The following is a 23,343-nucleotide window of genomic DNA, read 5'->3' on the forward strand; positions in this document are numbered from 1 at the left end:
GTTGACAGCTGGAAAGTAAGTTATTTTGGGTTAAGTGGTCAAGTAATTGCCTGTGGATACATGTCTCCATGATCTTTGCCAAAGGAGAAAGAAGGGCAATGGGGCGGTAGTTGGAGAGCTCAATGGAGTGTCCACCTTTATGGAGGGGGATAATATGAGAGACTTTCCATAAGCAAGGTATGTGACCTTCGGAAATAGTCCTATTGATCAGAATGGAAATGGGATATGCTATAGCTTTGGCTGATAGCTGTAGAAATTCAGCAGGTAGTTGGTCTGCTGAGGGAGAGCATGGTTTTAGTTTTTGTATAAGGGTTGGAATATATGTAGTTCGGACAGGTTGAAAATGAAAAGGGGTGAGGTTGAGTTATAGGAAGGTAAAGTGAAGCTATTAGGTGATAGATGACTAGTTAGTGTTTGGATAGCATTAGAAAAGAAGGTATTGAATGTATTGGCTGTATTAATGGAATTATTATGGTCAGTATTTTGAGGGTTAGGTGTGGGTGTGATGGATTGACCTGGGTGGAGTAATTGGTTAATGCTAGTCCAGACGTTTTATGGGTTGTTTTGGTTAGTTGGTTGAAATTGTAGGTAGTAATTTCTTTTATCAGAGAGTATAGCTTTCTTAGTGTAATTTCTTAACTAAAGGTTTGTTGGTCAACATGGTTTTTAGTCATTCTCCATTTGGCCCAATGTTTATTTCTAAGATGCATTTTGTGTTTGGTTACTTTTGAAAGCCATGGGGCAGACTTGGTTTTAATTCTAATTAATCTGGTTGGAGCATGGTGGTTAAGAATGGCAAGGAAGTTAGAGTTAAAGTAATTGATGGCTTCTTCTAAAGGGAGGTGTTTTAAGGGAGACCAATTGCAAGCTCTTATTTCCTTTTTGAATAGCTCAGGGTTAAAGTTCTTTTTGGATCTGATATTTATGACAGATGTTGGATTGGGACTATGGGTTTTATGTCTGATAATATAGGTAAGTGAGTGGTCACTTATATCATCAGGGAGGGTTCCAGAATTGTAATTGTGAGGGTGATGGTTTATGAGAATCCAGTCTAATATGCTTGCTTTCTGGTTAGCTTTATTGATCCTGGTGGTGGATGTAATGGTTTGAGGAAAACCCATATAGGTTAATGTGGGTTGTAGGGAGGTTGCTACAATAGCATTTCCAATCAATGTTTACATCTCCTATGATTATGGTTTCTTGGGGCAGGTGTTGGAATAGCCAGCAAAGGATATTTTCCATGGTGGCAATGTTATTACCATGAGGAAGATGCATACAGATGATATGGATGGATTTGGCATTGTTAATATGACGTTTGGAGATGAGAATTTCTGCATTGGAATCAAGAGGTATTTTACAGCCATAGGTGGTTAACTGTAAGCCCGATTTAAATAGAATAGCTACCCCACCACCCTTCTTGGCTACTCAGTCGAGTCTTAGCATGTTATATCCAGGTGGAAGAATTTAATTGTCTTTGGTTGCAGGTTTTAACCATGTTTCTGTTAAGCAGAGGATATCAAAGGAATATACTTCTACTAGAGCTTGGAGTTGAGATACTTTGTTGTTTATGCTACGTATATTAAGATGGGCTACTTGGAGGGAGTTAGATGTTTTACTAAGGGAATCAATAGGTGAGTAATTTTGGCTATGGAGATTGCTAGGAGTTTTTGTTGGGCCTGGGTTAGGGTGGATATCACCATCTTTTAATGAGAGTAGTAATCCTATATAGCTTGGGTTAGGGAATTTGTTGCATAGAAGTAGATTTTTCCTGAGATTAAGAGTGTTATACTTAATATGTAATTTTCTATGATACTTTGCACAAAGGTAGTTGGGTGAAGATGTTATATTAGCATGGTTATAAAGGAATGGTAGGGATAGACCATTGGTTTCCTTATTAGGATAGTGATGGTCTGGATGTAGTGGGTATTCATAGGAGGTGAGTAAGTAGGCAAAGGTTAGAGGAAGAAGTAGTAATAGCATGAATAAAAGTAGGACATATAATGGGATGGGTGGTTTATACATTGTACGGATTTACTATTGGATGTGTGTAGGTAGAATTTGGAAGTATAAAGGGTGAGGATAGTGAAGTGTGAAGGTTGTGGTAAGATGGAAGGGAGTGTTAAGAGAAGGAGATATGAGAGAAGATGAACAGTGGTAAAGTGTTCAGAGAGTAATGGGAAGAGGAAGATGTGTGGCTAGTAATTCTAAAAGTAATTGGAAGAGGAAGAGGTGTGGTTTAGTAAGTATAAGAGTAGGACCACTGGGGGTAGGTAGGAATTGGGGGTAGGGAGGGGAGCGAAGTGAGCCCACAAGGCGAATGGAGTGGGTTGAGACAGGTACAGATGCAGTTATAAAAAACAATCAGCAGGACTGACTCCAGAAGGTAAGTTGGAAAAGACAGATGTGGGAAAAGGATAGTGAGAATTGAGCCTAGAAGAGGTGGATGTGGACAGTAGAAGTAGAGGGTAAAGTGAGAGGACTGAATAGCAGTTAATGGAGAGCAGGAGAAATTAATGTAACTATCTGGGCATAAGAGATAAGAAAGAGAGTATGGCTGGGGTAAGGGAGCCACCTAGTGGACAGGTCTGATACTGCAAGGCTGATAAGAGAGGGAGTTAGAGTACAACAAGAAAAAAGGTTGCTAGACAAAAGGAGTTCTAAAGAGGATGGGGAAGAGAGTGTGTGAGGTACAGCAGGGGGGATAGAGGCTGCTGGCTGTCCTAGCTCAGGACTTTCTCTAACCCTGTAGTATACATACAATAGTAGAAAGTCTTTCTGGCAGGAATTATTCCACAAACATACTTTTACTGGTGTCCTTGAGAGAGGGATTGTAGGGTAGTTATTCAGTGAGGTGAACCACCAATAATTGGAGAGGATCCTTTATGTTCCTATAGACTAGTGCAGGAAGCACAAGATGAGTAGGTAACTTAAAGAGGCAAGAGAGAGAAGGTAGGGATGAGAAACAGGAGTTATCACATAGCAAGGTATGCTTGCTCAAACATTACACTAATCAGTCAGAGACAAATATATTGATAGCAAGTTACATTTCCAAAAACCCGAACTTTACAAAATGGGCTAATCATTCACAGAAACAATATCCATAGATAGCAGGTATGCCTTTCCAAAACCTTGTTAGCAACAATGTAAAACTCTATAGTGCAATAGTTCTGTGCCCTTTTGTAGTATCAGTTAAATTAAATGTAGCAATTAAAACATTTCTACCTACTTAACTGCAGCATTAGTAAATCATGTTTGACAGTTTCTACAAGTAATATGCTAGAACTGCAGCATTAGTAAAACATGTTAAGCATTTACTTCAAGTACTATGCTAGATCAGGACACTGTGTGAGGCCCAAATAGGATTACACTTTACAATGCGGGGTAATGTATCATAGGGTAACACACAGGTAGAGTGTTATACAGTTCATTACACAGCTACTGCAAATTAGCTATAGGGATTCAATGCAGTAGCCCTAAGGGACTGCTACCTAAAGGTGCTCGTATCAGCAATAAGCTTGTGTATGACAAATCAGTAATTTACCAGCAAGTAAACACTGCTGGAGTGAGGTACATTTAGCCAAGCCCTTTATGATTCTCCACCTAGATGGCGTACTTCCAAAAGCCGTTTACTGGCATCTAACATCGGGGTTTGTAAAGTAAGATAATAATATGCTGTAGTAGGTAGGTCAGTGGAGAGGGTTTAGGCATCAAAAGCCGTTTAATGACTTAAACAGCAGGGTTCCAAAAGTAAAAGTAAATGCTGTAGAAGGTAGGACTATGGAGAGGATTTAGGATTCAAGGTGAATGATTAGGTGGTGCCTTTAAAACGGCATGTTACAGGCTTCAGAATGGAAAGAAAAAGCCGTTTATGGGCTAAAAACACCTTTGGTTAAACACATACACGGCACAAGGCTGATATGTGCAAAGGAGTTAGTCATTAGTGAAAGTAGTGTTTGGGTAGCGCTGCTCAAAAAGCCTTTTACTGGCTTCAGATATCAATATATAATTAAGGACGCACAGAGAATTATCCACATGAGTGCACTCTTTCAAAAGCCGATTCTAGGCAAAAATCACCTGTAATTTAACACATACTTGGTACAAGGTTGGTATATGGGGAGAATTCAAGCATCAGGGTAATAAATTATCTAGCATTGCTCAAAAAGCCTTATACAGGCTTCGGAGACCCATACATGAACAGGCACACTCAGAGAAAGGTCCGCTTGAGTGGGAATTAAGGAAATTAGTTTATATCAGATTTTGTAGTTCACCAAAGCCTAATGTCGGCTTTCAACTACACTAGAGGCAGCACTGCAAACTCTACAGACCCACTGTGCGAGCAAGCACAGCTGAACAAGACAGGGAGCTTTTATGTACTTTCAAAAACTCCATGAGGGTGGTGAAGTTCAGTGAGCTGTGTCAGGGAGTTATAACAAGCAATACCAAACGGCACTCTTAGCTCTAGTTAAGCAAGGGAAATTGCCTACTAATCCACCATTCTCAGCTTAACAACGCCTGCAAAACCTTCACAAGCAGATTATGAGGGCTAAATCAAAAGGAGCAAAAAGATGCCAACAGTATAAATTCACAAGCACTCAACAATTTAATATAACTAGTTTAAAAATACATGGTTTCTTTGAAAAATCCTTAGCAGCAACTAGTACAAAAATGGTTATTTGGCACAAAAATCAATACAAACATTTGGCATGATGAGCAGCAACAAATAAAAACAACAACAACATTGTTCTACTTCTGATTTAGCTCCAAAGATTTCCAAGGAAGTCTTTCATTGGCTTGATTTGAGCCAACGTGATTAGGTTGTAAGATGTTGGTGGGACAAAGCAGATCAGACAATCAGACTCAGGTAACTGGGTTGTAAGATGTGGGTGGGACAGTTCCTTTTCTTTTTTTTTTTTCGGTTAAAGCTTTTCAGGCTCCACTGCCAGTATGGAGCCCTAGTCTACTACTTAGGTTGCCTTATGCTGTATCTGGCCCTGATTCATATATGGTATAAACATGGACAAATAAAGAGGTTATGCCTCCCACTTTCTGCTTCACTATGGAAACATGCATTTACTGCTGAGTTATTAAAAGAGCATGTGATATGCTTTATAAGTCTGACTGTTCCTTTTTCAAAAAGATTACTGCATATTAGTAAAATCCTTCCCTTAGCTTTGAGTGTGCAACTTTAACTGGGGTCCATAGTTAAATTATCTCCTATGCAGCATATGAGTGGGTGAGGAACAGCCATATGCAAAGCTAAAGTGTTTCAGAGTCCCTTCTTGTGCTGTTGCACAGTGAGGAGGAGTGCACATTACAACATATATGCAAATGATCTGTCAATGACATGCAGATATATATAGTTGCAATATGGTAGTGATTCATAGCCATAGGTGGAAAAATTGTACATAAGTCCGTGTGACACTATAAAAGAGCAGACCACACAGAAAGTATATAAGTTGCAGACAGTTTAAATGCTTGGGATTGCAGTGTCACTCGTGTAGCAGCATTTATTGACAATTAGCACAACTAGGTCTTATCATTTAGCATGATGATGGATCAGACATCAACCAAAATGGTACTGGCAGTAGATAACATTTCACAGTTTCATAGATTATTGACTAATATGCATATACCATGATACTGTATGGAGGTTGGTTGACATATATAATTCCCCATGAAAAATCTGCAAAATGTATGGCATGGCCCTCCTATTCCTGTGAACACCAAAGTACGTATAGCACTCAGAACCACAGTTACAGGAACATTTTAGATATTAGTTGGGGACACATTTATTTATTTATTTATTTTACATTTGTTAACCAGGAAAGTCTGACTGGACACGTCCTTTTTCAGCAGAGGCCCAGGGAGAAAAGCTCCATGTACACAGTAAAATATTACATTAGACAGTCGATATACAGTTAGATTACATGCAATCATATATAGTATCCATACACTTTTTCTACTAATAATGCTGTTGAAATATAATACTGTAAAAAGAAAGAGTTTAGACATCAAATACTTCAGAGTAGTTGGGATATATACATTATAAAATAGCTGGTAAGGTGAAATGTGTATAAATGATAGATTGGATAGGAAGGATTCTGAGTAGCGGGGAGAGAGGATAGGTACAGATAGGGAAATAATGAGTTGAAATTGGAGGGGCTGATAGAGAGTAGTAGGTGGTAAGGTCTAAAGGTAGGGTAAGCAGGAAGGTTGCAGACATATAGAGGAAGAGGAATAATTCAAATGGTGTAAATAGTAATAATATTGGTAGGTGTGCTGTACATAAAGTCAGTTGGATATAGGAAAGGAAGAGGACACTTAGAGGGAGAAGCAGAGAGATGCATCAGGAGAAATGATACTGGGAAGAAGAGCAAGGAAGGAGAAGTAGTGGGTGGGAAATGGAGAGAGAGATGTATTGGTAGAGTGACAGTACTAGTAGGAGATTAGTCTGGGTTGTTGCAGTTACATAACCAAAGATGCTGAAGATGGGATTTTATGGATTTTTTGAAGGAGGTGAGGGTAGTTATAGTTGTGATATTGGGGGAGGCTGTTCCACAGCTTACCAACAGAGTTGCTGTAGAGGGAAGTGCCAGCGGAGTTATTGTTTTTTGTTATCTCTAGTAGGAGGTTCTGATTTGATCGCTGAATTCTAGCTTTGGTGCTTGGGTGAAGTAGGTTTTGTAGAGTAGGGATTTTGTCAGGGCAGTGAAGAAGTTTGTGGATTGTTATAAGTTGGTTATAAAGAATGAGGTTGGGAAGTTCCAGCCAATCAAGAGCTTTTAGATGAGTGCAGTGATGTGTTTGATGGGGCATATTTGTTGCAAATTTGGCAATTTTATTATAGCAGGTTTGGAGAATGACAAGGTCTGATTTTCTGAGATTGGTGAATATTGGTGAAGCATATATGAGTGTGGAAATAAGGTGGGTATGTGCAATGGTGGCTCGGGTGGAGTCGGTTAGGAACTGTTTGTTCCTGTAGAGCATGGCAAGTTTTTTATGCACTTTTTTGTGGTGGTGGATATATGTATATCAAACTTCAACTGGCTGTCTATGATAACCGCAAGTAGTTTTGTGTGAGTGACTGGTGATATGATTGTGTTGTTACTGGAGGTAATGTTAAAGTTAATAGTATGGGAGGAGTGATGTGTGTGGAAAAATAATGAGCTAAATCTTATTGGGGTTTAGTATTAGATGTGACTCTGAGAGCCAGTGCTCAACAGCAAGAAAAGAGGATTACGTTTGGTGTTGGAGGGTCTCAGGGGAGGGAGAGGTGCAGATGAGAGTGGAATCATCTGCGTATTGAATGATGGAGGCATGGAGTGTGGCTGTGTATAGTTTGTTGGTAAAGATAGAAAACATTAAGTATATTATAGGCCTATGCCTCTAGAACTTTCTTGAAGTCATGCTTCTACATGTGGGTTAGCATATCTGGCTTCCCAAAACATGAGAGAAAGAGACACCACTATGAGTACCTTTTATAGTATTGCTCACCTCCTTGAAGTACTGAGTGCCATAGATTATACACATGTTGCAATAATTGCCTTAGGAGGTCTACAGTCTCAAAGGCATATAAACATGAAAGGTTACCATTCTGTAAACTTCCAAACAGTGTGCAATGCACTTGAGATTATAATGAATATGTTTGCACAGCATCTAAGCTATTCTATAACTCACATATATGACATACATGTCAGCTGTATCATTTGCAAGGTGAAATTCCATTAGGCCATCTAGTTGGTAAGTGCAGGCTCTGAGGCTATGAGAATGAATATAGATACATAGGCAACATATGCATGTAGTAACCCTCCCCCCATTGCCTTGCTGTGTTGCAGGTGATGCCAGATATTCAATAGAACCCAGGGTAATGACACCCATATGGAATTTGCACACTTGCTAAACTACAGTACAACACAACACAGAAAGAAGAAACAAGAAACATCACCAAGCAAGTGTTCAAACTACTCAAAGCCCACTTCTATTACCTCGATACATCTGAAGGGGCACTGCAGTATGAATCCACCACAGCCTGCAGGATGTTTGTAACATGCATTATACTACACAGTATGATCCCAAGGAAACAGGCAGGCTAGTCCCATTGTATAGGTATGTTATGACAATGCACACTGCCACTGGCATGGATGGCACAGTGACATCTGTCAGTGAAAGTGAAGACAAACAATAGGTGCACACAAACACACACACACACACACACACACACACACACACACACACACACACACACACACACACAGAAAAATTACAGCCATTTGTATGGATGTAACACCCCTGATACAGTGCACAAAATATGCCAGCACAGGCAAACTGGTGATGTCTAGTTTAGATCTATGGACACTGAGAAGCGCATATTAATATTGCAATGTCACACAGAATAAACATGATGCATGTAGTGTCTATGGAAGGCTGTGCCAGGCAGTGTATGATCAAGATACGCTGTGCATCAGACATTTCTTTCTCCATGTATACCACACAGGATGTAAGGTAGAGTGTGTCCCAGTCACCACTGTGTGCACAGATCTCCAGGGACACAATGTTATTTAGCTGTTCACACAAAGTGTATATGGGAACACGTCACAGGTGATGGAGACAGGGTTCTTGTAGTTACATAGATTATTCTGTGAGAGGGATGAAGCGCCACTAGGTGGCCACAATCTGGGGCTACTCTGATGGATTTTTGTGTTAGAGCTCAGAACCTCCTGTGGCAGGGATGGTGTTCCACTGCAAAACTGGTAGGTGAATCTTGATGCTGTGTTAAGTATAACTACATCTGCCAGGCTGTGCTATAGTAGGTTACATGCTGATGTTGTGGTGGGTATATCCTGAGGCTGTGGTACGTATATCCTGATGCTGTGATAGGTTATATCCTCAGGCTATGGTAGGTATATCCTGATGCTGTGGTAGCTATATCCTGAGGATTTGGTAGGTATATCCTGATGGTGTGGTAGGTATATCCTGATGCTGTGATAGATTATAGCCTGAGGCTGTGGTAGGTATATCCTGATGCTGTGATAGGTTATATCCGGAGGCTATGGTAGGTATATCCTGATGCTGTGGTAGCTATATCCTGAGCCTGTGGTAGGTGTATCCTGATGGTGTGGTCGGTATGTCCTGATGCTGTGATAGGTTATATCCTGAGGGTATAGTAGGTATATCCTGATGCTGTGATAGGTTATATCCTGAGGCTGTGGTAGGTATATCCTGAGGCTGTGATTGGTTATATCCTGATGCTGTTATAGGTATAGCTTTACACCTGCTAGGCTGTGCTGTGATAGGTTATATCCTGATGTTGTAGTAGGTTATATCCTGATGTTGTGGTACATTATATCCAGATACTGTGGTATGTTATATTCTGATATTGCAGTGTGTTATATCCTGATGCTGTGGTGGGTATATCCTGATGCTGTGATACATTATATCCTGATATAGCAGTATGTTATATCCTGATGTTGTGGTGGGTATATCCTGATGATCTGTGTTCTTCCATTTCAGTAGCTACAGGAAGAGCATTGTTGGTGCTCACAGCCATGGGAGACTTTCACCAATGGGGATGACGAGTGCTCAGACTGTACAGCAAAACATTCATATGTGGGTGAGGCTGCACTTTAGACAGGCGGTGCCACTCTGTCATCTTACAGTTACTCTGATATTTATGTCTTGGCACCATTATCAGCCTCTACTTTGGTGCTAGCATCAGTTTGTTATCCCGCTTTGGCCTTGGGTGCCACAATGGCAGCTGTCTGGCCTGTGAATACATAGCATAAGATGCATCAGAATGAATGTAACTACCTGTGTGAAAACTGAGTTATCCATGCTAAGGTGTTCTTGCCACAAATTATTTATTCGTCTTTGCTGACCAAGAAAGTCTGATTGGGCAAAGCCTATTTTCTTTTTTTGCTTAAATGTGTTTATTGATTTCAAAAAATGTATGTAATTTCATAACTTTGCAATATAAAACATCATTTACACAGGTTAACCACTATATACAATCAACAACTATAAAATGTAAACAAACAAACTATTTACAAAGGTGTCTAAGTTTAAAAGATATTACACATTTTTACATTTAAAACTTCATTTCATGAGGTACTATAGTCATCTCTCTCCATTATTTTGTTCACTTTCTTCCATGAGTTGTAATGATATGTAGTTTTTCTGCTTTCATTTCCATTCATGATACATTCAATACAATGTTTCTGTATTCTTTAAATGTGGGTGAAGTCTCACTTTTCCAATTTGTAGTAATGGTTTTACGTGCTATAAGCAGTAGTGTCCATAACAGTGAAAACTTTGTTCTAGCAACACATTGGGGTATGGGAGCATTAAACAAAATCAAAGATTTAGACAAATGGAAATTATCATTAAAAACTATTTGCAAGAAAACAATTAACTTTATTCAAAAATGGTTTAAGTAAATGACAATTTAAAACATATGCCTCCAATCTGCTCTCAAGTTCCTTTTACATCCCCAACATCTTATATTTTGTATAAAAAATATTTCCATTTTATGTGGTGTGAATTTCCATGTGAACAGTTTCCATTGTAATGAAAGAAATGTTTGCTTTATGGAGAGAAGTATTAATTTATTGTCATTGTCATTTGGCGTTTGATTATTTATGGTTTTACAGTAGTCCCAAGGATTCTTTGTATGAGATAATTTTGTTTTCTTAATTATTTTATAGATGTTTGATAAGTAACCTTTTCCATGAACAGCTTTTGTTGTTGAAAAGACCAACCCCCGGATTCACTAATCTTTCATGGAGGACTAGCGTAGTCCTGCACGGAAGCGCCCATATAGGAGAATAATGGCAGCGCACCATGCATATTAATGAAGGCACGCTGCCCAACTTCCTAGGCTTACACGGAGTGTGTACGAGTGCAGGAGGTGTGTCTGATAGCAGAACTCTCAGAATAAACATGCCCCTGCAATGAACAGCACAAAGTGGAATTAAATCAGCGAGACCGCTCATAGGTGTCCGCATATCCCCACCAACAGTCCCCCATGTGTACAATAGCAACAGGACATAAAAATCAAAAGAAGAAATCCCTTAATTTTTTTTTTAAAACTCCGAGTACAGCTAACCGTATGTGCGCGGGTGTGCCCATTGCTTAGCTATGGTTAAAGCAGCTTAAAAGGCTGAAGAGGATAACAAGGAAGATATATGCAAATGAAGCAGCACAGCAATAGTGTAGTGGGCAGAGCATTCGCCTAACTAGTAGGCATTCCCGGTTCAAGTCCCACTGTAGCACAGTCCCATTTACATGGTATAACCAATATTTGTATTGCAAAACCCACTAAATAACATATATTTATGAACTGGAGTACTGCAGGAAATGCACATGTGATGAGTCAGTATCATAATGAATAAGGCAGTAGTAAGCAGGTGTAAGCACAGGTAAGCAGTAGTAAGCATATGTAAGCACTAGTAAGCGTATTTAAGTGCGTTTGCACAGGGGTAAGCACTCACTACACAGATTAAGCAAAGGAGAAGCTAACTGGGTGTAAGACACTGTAACCGGAAGTTAGCAGTGCTTACCTCTGTGCAAACCCACGTACAACTGCTTTAAAGTGCCTTAATCACTCTGTATCCAATGGCTGGTGTTATGTCCAGCAACAAAACATACAGCCTCCGCAAGTCTTGAACCCAGGACCATGCAAACCATACACAAAGTGATTTACCACTAAGCCATGCCAGATATGCATGAATCTGATGCTTTCAGAAACATAACATCCAGCCCATTCATGCAACAGTACAGAGAATGTATACCTACATCTCGATGTATGCTTGTGTGTAAATATATTACTATCTAAATGGATGCAACATATCTATATATGAAGTTACATATATATATATATATATATATATATATATATATATATATATATATATATATATATATATAAATCCAGAAATATATGCATATGTATACAAATATATGAACATATATATATGCAAATGCCGACACATCTACACATATATATGTCAACACCTATATGTCCACATATACACAGCAAGTTACATATATGTATGCAGATATATATCTCCGTAGGTATATATGGACATAGTTAGAAATATGTAAGCAAATATATATACCCATATAGGTATATATGGCCATACATCTGTAGATAGCAATGGTAGATTAACAGAAACATATATGTCCACATGCACTGTTAATGGGGTTGAGAGGCCCCAAACAATATACATCTCATATGGATTGGCATACACCCCCTAGCCAAACACGTCCACCCTGCAATACACTACCAAGTTCAATTTATTGTGTTTCAATTAAATCATCATGATCTTTAGGCTTTTCCCGTTAGGGGTCACCACAACGGATCATCTCTTTCCATTTCTTCCTATCCTCTGCATCTTGCTCTGTCACACCAATCACCTGCATGTCCTCTCTCACCACGTCCATAAACCTTATCTTAGGCCTTCCTCTTTTCCTCTTACCTGGCAGCTCCATCCTTAGCATCTTTTTCCCAATATACCCATCATCCCTCCTCAGCACATGTCTAAACCAACGCAATCTTGTCTCTCTTGCTTTGTCTCCAAATTGTCCAACATGAGCTGACCCTCTAGTATACTGATTCCTAATCCTAGCCATCCTAGTCACACTGAGTGCAAATCTTAACATCTTTAACTCTGCCACATCCAGCTTTGAATCCTGCCTTTTTGTCAATGCCACTGTCTCCAACCCATATACCATAGCTGGTCTCACTATTGTCTTGTAGACCTTCCCTTTCACTCTTACTGGTACCCGTCTGTCACAAATCACTCCTGACACTCTTCTCCACCCATTCCACCCTGCCTGTATTCTCTTCTTCATCTCTCTTCCACATACACCATTACTCTGAACTGTTGATCCCAAGTACTTAAACTCGTCCACCTTTACCAACTCTACTCCCTGCATCCTCAACATTCCTCTACCCTCCCTCTCATTTACACACATATATTCTGTCTTAGCCCTGCTGACCTTCATTCCTCTGCTCCCTAGAGCATATCTCCACCTCTCCAGAGTCTCCTCAACCTGATTCATACTCTCACTACAGATCACAATGTCATCTGCAAACATCATAGTCCACAGGGCCTCCTGTATGATCTCATATGTCAAACTGTCCATCACCACTGCAAATAAGAAAGGACTCAGAGCTGATCCTTGTTGTAATCCCACCTCCACCTTAAATGGATCTGTCACTCCCACTGCAGTCCTCACCACTGTCACACTACCCTCGTACATATTCTGTACCTCTCTTAGATACTTCTCTGCCACTCCCGACTTCCTCATACAATACCACAACTCTTCTCTAGGCACCCTGTCATATGCTTTCTCCAAGTCTACAAAGACACAATGCAACTCCTTCTGACCTTCTCTGTATTTCTCCAATAACACTCTCAGAGCAAACAGCACATCTGTAGTGCTCTTTCCTGTCATGAAACCATACTGCTGATCACTTGTCATCACCTCCCTTCTTAACCTAGCTTCTACTACTCTCTCCCATAACTTCAAGCTGTGACTGATCAATTTGATCCCTCTGTAGTTACTGCAGCTCTGCACATCACCCTTATTCTTAAAGATAGGTACCAAAACACTTTTTCTCTACTCCTCAGGCATCTTCTGACTTTCCAAAATTTCATTAAACAATCTAGTTAAAAATTCCACTGCCATTTCTCCTAAGCACCTCCATGCTTCCATTGGGATGTCATCTTGGCCAACAGCCTTTCCATTCTTTATCCTCTTCATAGCTGTCCTTACTTCCTCCTTGCTAATCTGTTTCACTTCCTGATTCACTATCCCCACATCATCCAACCTTCTCTCTCTCATTCTCTTCATTCGTCAGCCTCTCAAAATACTCTTTCCATCTACTCAATGCACTCTCCTCTCTTGTGAGTACCTTTCCCTCACTATCCTTTATCACCCTTACTTGCTGCACATCTTTACCAGCTCTGTCCCTCTGTCTAGCCAATCAGTACAGGTCCTTTTCTCCCTCTTTAATGCCCAGTCTCTCATACAACTCTCCATACACCTTATCCTCAGCTTTTGCCACCTCTCTCTTTGCCATGCGCCTCATCTCCTTATACTCATGTCTACTTTCTTCATCGCTTTGACAATCCCACTTATTCTTCACCAGCCTCTTCCTCTGTATACTCTGCTGTACTTCCTCATTCCACCACCAGGTATCCTTGTCCTCCTTCCTCTGTCCAGATGTTACACCAAGCACCTTTCTAGCAGTCTCTGTTACTAGTTCTGCTGTAGTTACCAAGCTAATTGGTAACTCTCCACTGCCTCCCAGTGCCTGTATTAACTCTTCCCTAAACTCTACTTCACAATCACCCTTTTTTAACTTCCACCATTTAATCCTTGGCACTACTTTCACACTCCTCCTCCTCTTCTTGATCACCAACGTCATCCTACAGACCACCATTCTATGCTGCTTAACTACACTTTCCCCTGCCACCACTTTACAGTCTGCAATCTCCTTCAGACTTGCCCTCCTACATAGGATATAATCCACCTGTGTGCATCTTCCACCATTTTTGTGCATCACCCTATGCTCCTCCCTCTTCTTAAAATATGTATTCACCACAGCCATGTCCATCCTTTTCGCAAAATCCACAATCATCTGACCTTCTGCATTCCTCTCCTTAACACCATACCTACCCATCACTTCCTTATCCTCTCTGGTCACTTCACCAACATGCCCATTGAAGTCTGCTCCACTCACCAGTCTCTCACCCTTGGGTACACTCACCACCACTTCATCCAACTCACTCCAAAATGTTTCTTTCTCATCCATCGCACACCCAACTTGTGGAGCATATGCACTACCAACATTCATCATTACACCATCAATTTCGAGCTTCATAAACATCACTCTGTCAGACACTCTCTTCACGTCTAAAACACTCTTGGCATATTGTTCCTTTAGTATAACCCCTACCCCATTTCTCCTGCCATCCACACCATGATAGAACAATTTGAACCCATTTCCTAAACACCTGGCCTTACTTCCCTTCCATCTGGTCTCTTGCATGCACAATATATCAACCTTCCTTCTCTCCATTATATCAGCTAGCTCTCTTTCTATACCAGTCATACTGCCAACACTCAAAGTTCCTACCCTCACTGTTACACTCCTAATCTTCCTCCTCTCTTCCTACCTTCGGGCATGCCTTCACCCTCCTCTTCACCTTCGGCCAACAGTAGTCCAATTTTCACCAGCACCCTGCTGGCTAACAGTACTGGTGGCGGTCGTTGTTAACCCGGGCCTCGACCGATCAGGTTTCAATTAAATAGGGATTTAAATTAATCTTCTTTTATATGTCACATGTTTATATCACATTCCCCTCTCCCCCACCCACTAGGTGGGCTGACCAGTACATGCCCATCCAACCCCAGCCATCCGCGACCCATACATTCATTACCCACAGTTCCGCTCCCCCCTACTGCACACACGCAACCACCATCTCTTCCCTGGTTACCGGCCTGTAGCTACCACACCACCACACATTGCCCACCCTCCACTCCTTTTCTCCTGCGGACTCATCCTGTACGTTGTCCCGACCCAAGTATCCTAAGTCTGCCACATGCCGTAGTCTATGCACAGATCCATGCGTACCTTGGCAGCCATGCTTTTAGAGGAAAGTAGAATACCCAATTTTTGGGTTGTCACACATGGGACGAATGTTTCCCTGGTAATAACAATAGACTTCATGTATAACTTTGTTTACACTAACAGTTTAATTTGTAGTGTATCAAAAGCATACGTGGCACACAAGGTTGCCCGGTATGCACACGAAACCTAATAGGAATGTCTAAATCAGGTGTACTGGAAACACACACGGGTGTAAGCCTGTTTGCGCAGGGGTAAGCACTGCCTACACAGGTTAAGCAATTTAGAAGCTAACTGAGTGTAAGACACTGTAACCGGAAGTTAGCAGTGCTTACCTCCATGCAAATCCACACAAACCCACTTACAACTGCTTTAAAGTGCCTTAATCACTCTGTATCCAATGGCTGGTGTTCTGCCCAGCAACAAAATAAACAACTCCTGCAAGTCTTGAACCCAGGATGCTGCATGCCATAGGCAATGTGATTAACCACTAAACCACTACAGATATACACATCCTTGACATTTCCACAAACATAGTATCGAGCAATACCAGTCAACATTACAGGACATGTAGCTAAATATGTAGATTTATGTGTGGGTTGTGGATATATATATATATATATATATATATATATATATATATATATATATATATATATATATATCCATAACTAAACAGATATATACCTCTCCCTCTCTGTAGTACATATGTAGACATATATAGACATCTATATAGATATATATATATATATATATATATATATATATATATATATATATATATATATATATATATATATATATATACATGTGCAGACATACATATATATATATATATATATATATATATATATATATATATATATATATATATATATATGTGTGTGTGTGTGTGTGTGTGTGTATATATATATATATATATATATATATATATATATATATATATATATATATATATATATATATATATATATATATATGTATATATATATATATATATGTATATATATACACACACACACAGATATATATCTATGATATGATACAGCACATAAGAATGACATATGATCACAGGCACTGCCAATGGGGGTGAAGGGCCCAATCAACATACATGTAACACGTACCATTACCCCCCAGTCAAACAGGGGAAACATACAAGCAAACACAAAAATGACGTAAACGATCCACTGCTCCCCAAACCACAGGCAGGATACAACCAGTGGGGGAAACACTGTGGACCCACTAAGTCTAATCTAGAAACAAAGACAGGAACGTCCCTTGCAAGACAACCCAAAAATTAGTGGGTAATTGGAGTCCCGTCCGTACAATGACTCATCAAGGCAGGGCGTGTATGTACTTGGACTACAAGGTTGGGAAATCCTGATGACCCATGGGTCGAGACAACATACGAGATGGGTCCCAAGAAATAGAGAGTGAGCAGTGGTGTGGTTAGATCTGACCTGCACCCAGAGAAAGGATGAATGCTGTAGAGGAGGAGTGGTGTGGGGGAACTATGGGTATGGAATTATGGGTTGAGGCATGCAGGTGTTGGCTGGAGCAGTTCTAATCTGACCGCCTCATGGATGTAAGCAATAGTGTGAATTGGACAGAGCTGTTGCCTAATGGGCAGCCATTCCCAGTATGAGTCCCACTGCAGCACAGTCTATTTCACATGGCAAAGTATGGTATAACCAGATGTGTTGTTGCAAAACCCACCAAATAACACCAAAGAACACATGATCACAACACCCCACTGTAGGCATGTTAGCCATTCTAATTGGCATCACAACTTATTATTGTTGTCCTCTCCCCCACCCAGGGGTGTGTGTGTCCAAATCTACCTCCAACTTCAGTGTATATGCACAGCTGTTTCTGTAGAAGAAATGGCCAGCTGTGGACCTTCCCTTCAGCCTTCGTGCACATCCCTGGCTATTTCCCCTACTATCTTTCCTTCTTTGTGCCCCTTTAACACCACTTACCTATCAACCCCTTTTTCATTTCCATTAATGTTTAAAGTTACAAGTAGGTGACACCCTCTTCCCCAACTATATTGGCAGAATCTGAACTCCCTAGCCACATGTATTACCTCAGCTGTCCCAAAGGACACGTGTAAATAACACTTAAAGGAACACCTCAAGCACACTTGAATCAGCACATGCTCACCACCTGGCTAAACCCCCCCCACCTTACACTCTATACCCCTACATCAACTACTGAAACTGACACCTCTTGTCCTACCTTGCATACAAATACCAACAACCTTCAAACCTTCCCTATTGCTCCCCTACCAAGTATTCCCATGGCCTACTATACATATACAATGTCTCCCCCTCTACCTACCTATCTACTCCTTCACTATTCTCTCCTACCAAGTATTCCCAAAGCCTACTATACAGTTACAATGTCTCCCCCTCTACCTACCTACCTACTCCTTCACTATTCTCTCCTACTCTACCACACAGGTATGGCATAACTAAACTTAACCCGAATACCTGAGTGTAACCTATCCAGGACTGTTAAACTGGAATCCAACTTCACCTTAAACTGACCTTTGTCAACAGTCATACCTGACATGTAAACCTGACCTAAGCATGAATAATACCAACATGTTAACGTAAACTAAGCATGAAGAATATGTTACTTAGCTATGTTAAGTCTGTTACTCTCCATGAATGTGAACACTTCTGTATTACTTGTAATGAGTAGCTTGGTTTTACTGTGGAGCTTTACTCCCTGGGCTACCGCTGAAAATGGACAAGTATCCAGTCGGATTGTCCCTGTCAGCAAATGTAAAATAAATACATAAAGTAGCGTGGGGCTAAGCGGGATTAAGCCTGTTTGGGCAGTGGTAAGCAATGCCCACACTGGTTAAGCAATGTAGAAGCTAAATCAGTGTAAGGCACCGTAGCCAGAGGTCAGCATTGTTGACCCTCGTGCAAACCAGCACATACTCGAATACAATTGCTCAAAAGTGCTTTAGTCACTCTGTAGCCAACAGCTCTCGTTGTGCCCAGTAACCAAATAATCTGCACTCCCAGGTTGCAACCCACTGATGCTGCACACTATAGTCAAAGTGAGTTACCACTCAGCACAGCTGCTGTAATAACAAACATATCATCCAGCACAGTCATTCAACAGTATAGGAAATGTATGTAAGTATGTAGATTAATACCAGCAACCATATGTACATTGCTCAATCACAGTATTTATAGCAGTCTATGTGCATCAAAACACAGTGCCTGTCCAATCATAATGTGAGAACAGTAGTCTTGCATAATACTGAAGCGAATAATAAAAAATGGTGCATGTCGTGGGGGGCGTGTGGGCATGCTTCATGCACAGAATGTCACACCTGGGGCGTTGGTTCCGTGGAACTGGGAGATGAGGCTGGCCAGGTGTGTGAGCAAACCGCTGCTTCTCAAACCCCTAGCAGAATGCTACCAGTGAGAGAAACAGTGTAGACCAGCTAAGTCTAATCTTGACACAACAACAGGTCTGTCCCTGGCAGGATGATCCAAAAATTGTGAGTAACATCGATATCTGCACCAGTATCAGAGTACCATCATGGCAAGGCTCATATGTACTTGGACTAAATGGATGAAGAGCCTGCAGAAGCTTGCGTTGAGACAATATACTGGAGGAGTACTGAGACGTGCAGAGAGGGCAATGTGTGGAGGTGTGGTATGGCTGGGCTAGCAAATGAAGAATGGATGGATGCTGTGTATGTGGAGCTCGGGGGCCAGAGGAAGGAACCATGGGTATGACATTATGGTAGAAATATGCCAATGAAGCAGAACAGCAATAGTGTAGTGGGCAGAGCATCTGCCCAATGAGCAGGCATTCCCAGTTCAAGTCCCACTGTAGCACAGTCTATTTTATATTGCAAAGCATGTTATAACCAGTAGTTTTGTTACAAAACCCACTAAATAACATATATATAAATGCACATGTGAAGAGTCAGCGTCATACTGAATAAGGCAGTAGGAAGCAGGTGTAAGTGGGGGTAAGCAATGCACACAGGGTAAGCAATGTTGAAGCCAACTGTCTCTAAGTATATGTAACCGGAGATTAGCATTGCTTACCTTTGTGCAAACCAGCGCAAACATGCTTACAATTGCCTAAAAGTGCCTTAATCACTCTGTATGCATCAGCTGCTATTCTGTCCAGAAATAAAAGTAACCAACCCTTGCAGGATGTGAACCCAGCATCCTCTACATTACAGCCACAGTAGTAAATCAGTAAGCCAGCACAGCATTATGTAAGAATGCGGTTCCAGCAAACAAATCCATGCCATAGGAAAATCAAGCTGAACATGTGCAATGGATTTATATACAGTGTGATGTTGTATAACCTGCTACATAACATAAATATGTGAACTGGAGTACTGCAGTAAGTCCAGATGTGAGGTGTTATTGTAATAAAGTGTTGAAGTTCCCAGGACCCCATACAGTGTATGTACACATGAATCAAGGATACAAGACACATATATAATATGTAATGAAGAGGAAATCAATGCCAAAAGGCAAATATCATGCAAATCAAATATGAAGCACCGCTAAGCATTGCACAGCACTGCTTCCCAGACTACTGCCAGGACACTACCAGTGGGAGAAACAGTGTCAACCTGCTAGGTCTAATCTTGAAACAAATGCATGTTCATCATTGGCAGGTCTACCCCAAAAATTCTGCTAAAAAGAGTCTTTGGAGTAACATACCATGCCTCAAAGGTAAGCAAGGAAGGGTACGTATGTTTGCAGACTAAATGTTCAGGAAGCCGGAAGATCCATGGTCAAGACAACTTACGTGATGTGTCCCGAGAAGTGGAGAGTGGGCAATGTGTAGTGGTGTGCTTAGATTCAGCTGGAACCTGTAGAAAGGAGGACTGCTGTGGACAAGGAGCATGGGGGTGGTGTGAGGGAACCATGGGTATGAAATTATGGGGCTAGGCATGCGAGTGTTGGATGTATGCAGTATGTATATGCCTATATGTAAATATGTATATCATCATCTTCTTTTGGCTGTTCCCTTTAGGGGTCACCACAGCAGATCACCTGTTTCCATTTCTTCCTGTCCTCTGCATCTTGCTCTGTCACACCAACCACCTGCATGTCCTCTCTCACCACAACCATAAACCTTATCTTAGGCCTTCCTCTTTTCTTGTTACCTGGTAGCTTCATCCTTAGCATCTTTTTCCCAATATACTCAGCATCCCTCCTCAGCACATGTCCAAACCAACATAATCGTGCCTCTCTGGCTTTGTCTCCAAACCTTCCTACCTGTGCTGAACCTCTAATATACTTATTCCTAATCCTGTCCACCCTTGTCACACCCAGTGCAAATCTTAACATCTTTAATTCTGCCACATCAAGCTCAGACTCCTGCGTTTTTGTCATTGCCACTGTCTCCAACCCATATAACATAGCTGGTCTCACTACCCTCTTGTAGACCTTCCCTTTCACTTTTACAGGTACTCATCTGTCACAAATCACTCCTGATACTTTTCTCCACCCACTCCATCCTGCCTGCACTTTCTTCTTCACCTCTCTTCCACACTCACCATTGCTTTGAACTATTGACCCCAAGTATTTAAACTCATCCACCTTCGCCACCTCTACTCCTTGCATCTTCACCATTCCTCTATCCTCCCTCTCATTCACACACATATATTCTGTCTTAGTCCTGTTAACCTTCATTCCTCTTCTCTCTAGAGCATATCTCCATCTCTCCAGGGTCTCCTCCACCTGTTCCCTACTCTTGCTACAGATCACAATGTCATCTGCAAACATCATAGTCCAGGGGGACTCCTGTCTGATCTCGTCTGTCAACCTGTCCATCACCATTGCAAATAAGAAAGGGCTCAGAACTGATCCTTGATGTAACCCAACCTCCACCTTAAATGCATCCGTCACTCCCACCGCAGACCTCACCACTGTCACACTACCCTCGTACATATCCTGTACCACTCTTACATACTTTTCTGACACTCCTGACTTCCTCATACAATATCACAACTCCTCTCTAGGCACCCTCATATGCTTTCTCTAAGTCTACAAAAACACAATGCAACTCCTGACATTCTCTGTACTTCTCCATCAACACTCTCAGAGCAAAGAGCACATCTGTAGTGCTCTTTCCCAGCATGAAACCATACTGCGGATCACTAATCATCACGTCCCTTCTTAACCTTGCTTCCACTACTCTTTCCCATAACTTCATGCTGTGACTGATTAATTTAATCCCTCTGTAGTTACTTCAGCTCTGCACATCACCCTTATTCTTAAAAATCGGTATCAAAACACATTTTCTCCATTCCTCAGGCATCCTCTCACTTTCCAAGATTTCATTAAACAATCTGGTTAAAAACTCCACTGCCATTTCACCTAAACACCTCCATGCTTCCACAGGTATGTCATCTGGGCCAACAGCCTTTCCATTCTTCATTCTCTTCATAGCTATCCTTACTTCCTCCTTGCTAATCCATTGTACTTCATGATTCACTATCCCTACATCATCCAACCTTCTCTCCCTCTCATTCTCTTCATTCATCAACCCCTCAAAGTACTCTTTCCATCTCCTCAACACACTCTCCTTGCTTGTGAGTATGTTTCCCTCATTATCCTTTATCACCTTTACCTGCTGCACATCTTTCCTAGCTTGGTCCCTCTGTCTAGCCAATCGGTACAGGTCCTTTTCTCCCTCCTTAGTGTCCAACCTTTCATACAACTCTTCATATGCCTTATCCTTAGCCTTCACCACCTCTCTCTTTGCCATGCACCTCATCTCCTTATATTCCTGTCTATTTTCTTCATCTCTCTGACAATCCCACTTCTTCTTTGCCAACCTCTTTCTCTGTATACTCTCCTGTACTTCCTCATTCCACCACCATGTCTTCTTGTCCTCCTTCCTCTGTCCAGATGTGATACCAAGCACCTTTCTAGCCATCTCCCTTACTAGCTCTGCTGTAGTTACCCAGCTATTTGGTAACTCTTCACTACCACCCAGTGCCTGCCTTAACTCATCCCTGAACTCCACCTCACAATTACCCTTTTTCAATTTCCACCATTTGATGCTTGGTGCTGCCCTCACACTCCTCCTCCTCTTCTTGATCACCAACATCATCCTACAAACCACTATCCTATGCTGCCTAACTACACTTTCTCCGGTCACCACTTTACAGTCTCCAATCTCCTTCAAACTGGCCCTCCTACATAAGATATAATCCAACTGTGTGTATCTTCCTCCACTCTTGTATGTCACCCTATGCTCCTCCCTCTTGTTAAAATACGTAAATATGTGTATATATTGTATATATCTATTTAGTTATAAAGGGATGTACAGGAAGGGTGTAGGGAAGGTCCATAGTTGCCCATTTCTTCTACAGCAACAGCTGTGCATATGCACTGATGTTGGAGGTAAGTTTGGACACTCAAACTCATGAGAGAGGGGTGAGGACAACAATAATATGTTGTGATGCCATTTAGACCACATTACATGTGCCCAGTGGACACGTATGTGGAATGGGCAGCTATTTATGGGGTGAGATATTATTTGGGAACAGATTGCCCTTATTTTAAGGTGTGAGTGGGATGTTGGGGAAGGAGAGTAGGTATGCTTGGGAAGGATAGGGTGGGCAGGATGACAGACAAGACAGCATACAGGGGCAGTATATGACATGTGGGAAGGAAACACCATGGACGGGGAGCGGTGTT

This window comes from Protopterus annectens, chromosome 1.part2 (genome assembly GCF_019279795.1).
Source record: "Protopterus annectens isolate FY-2018-M chromosome 1.part2, PAN1.0, whole genome shotgun sequence".
NCBI classification, from domain to species: domain Eukaryota; kingdom Metazoa; phylum Chordata; order Ceratodontiformes; family Protopteridae; genus Protopterus; species Protopterus annectens.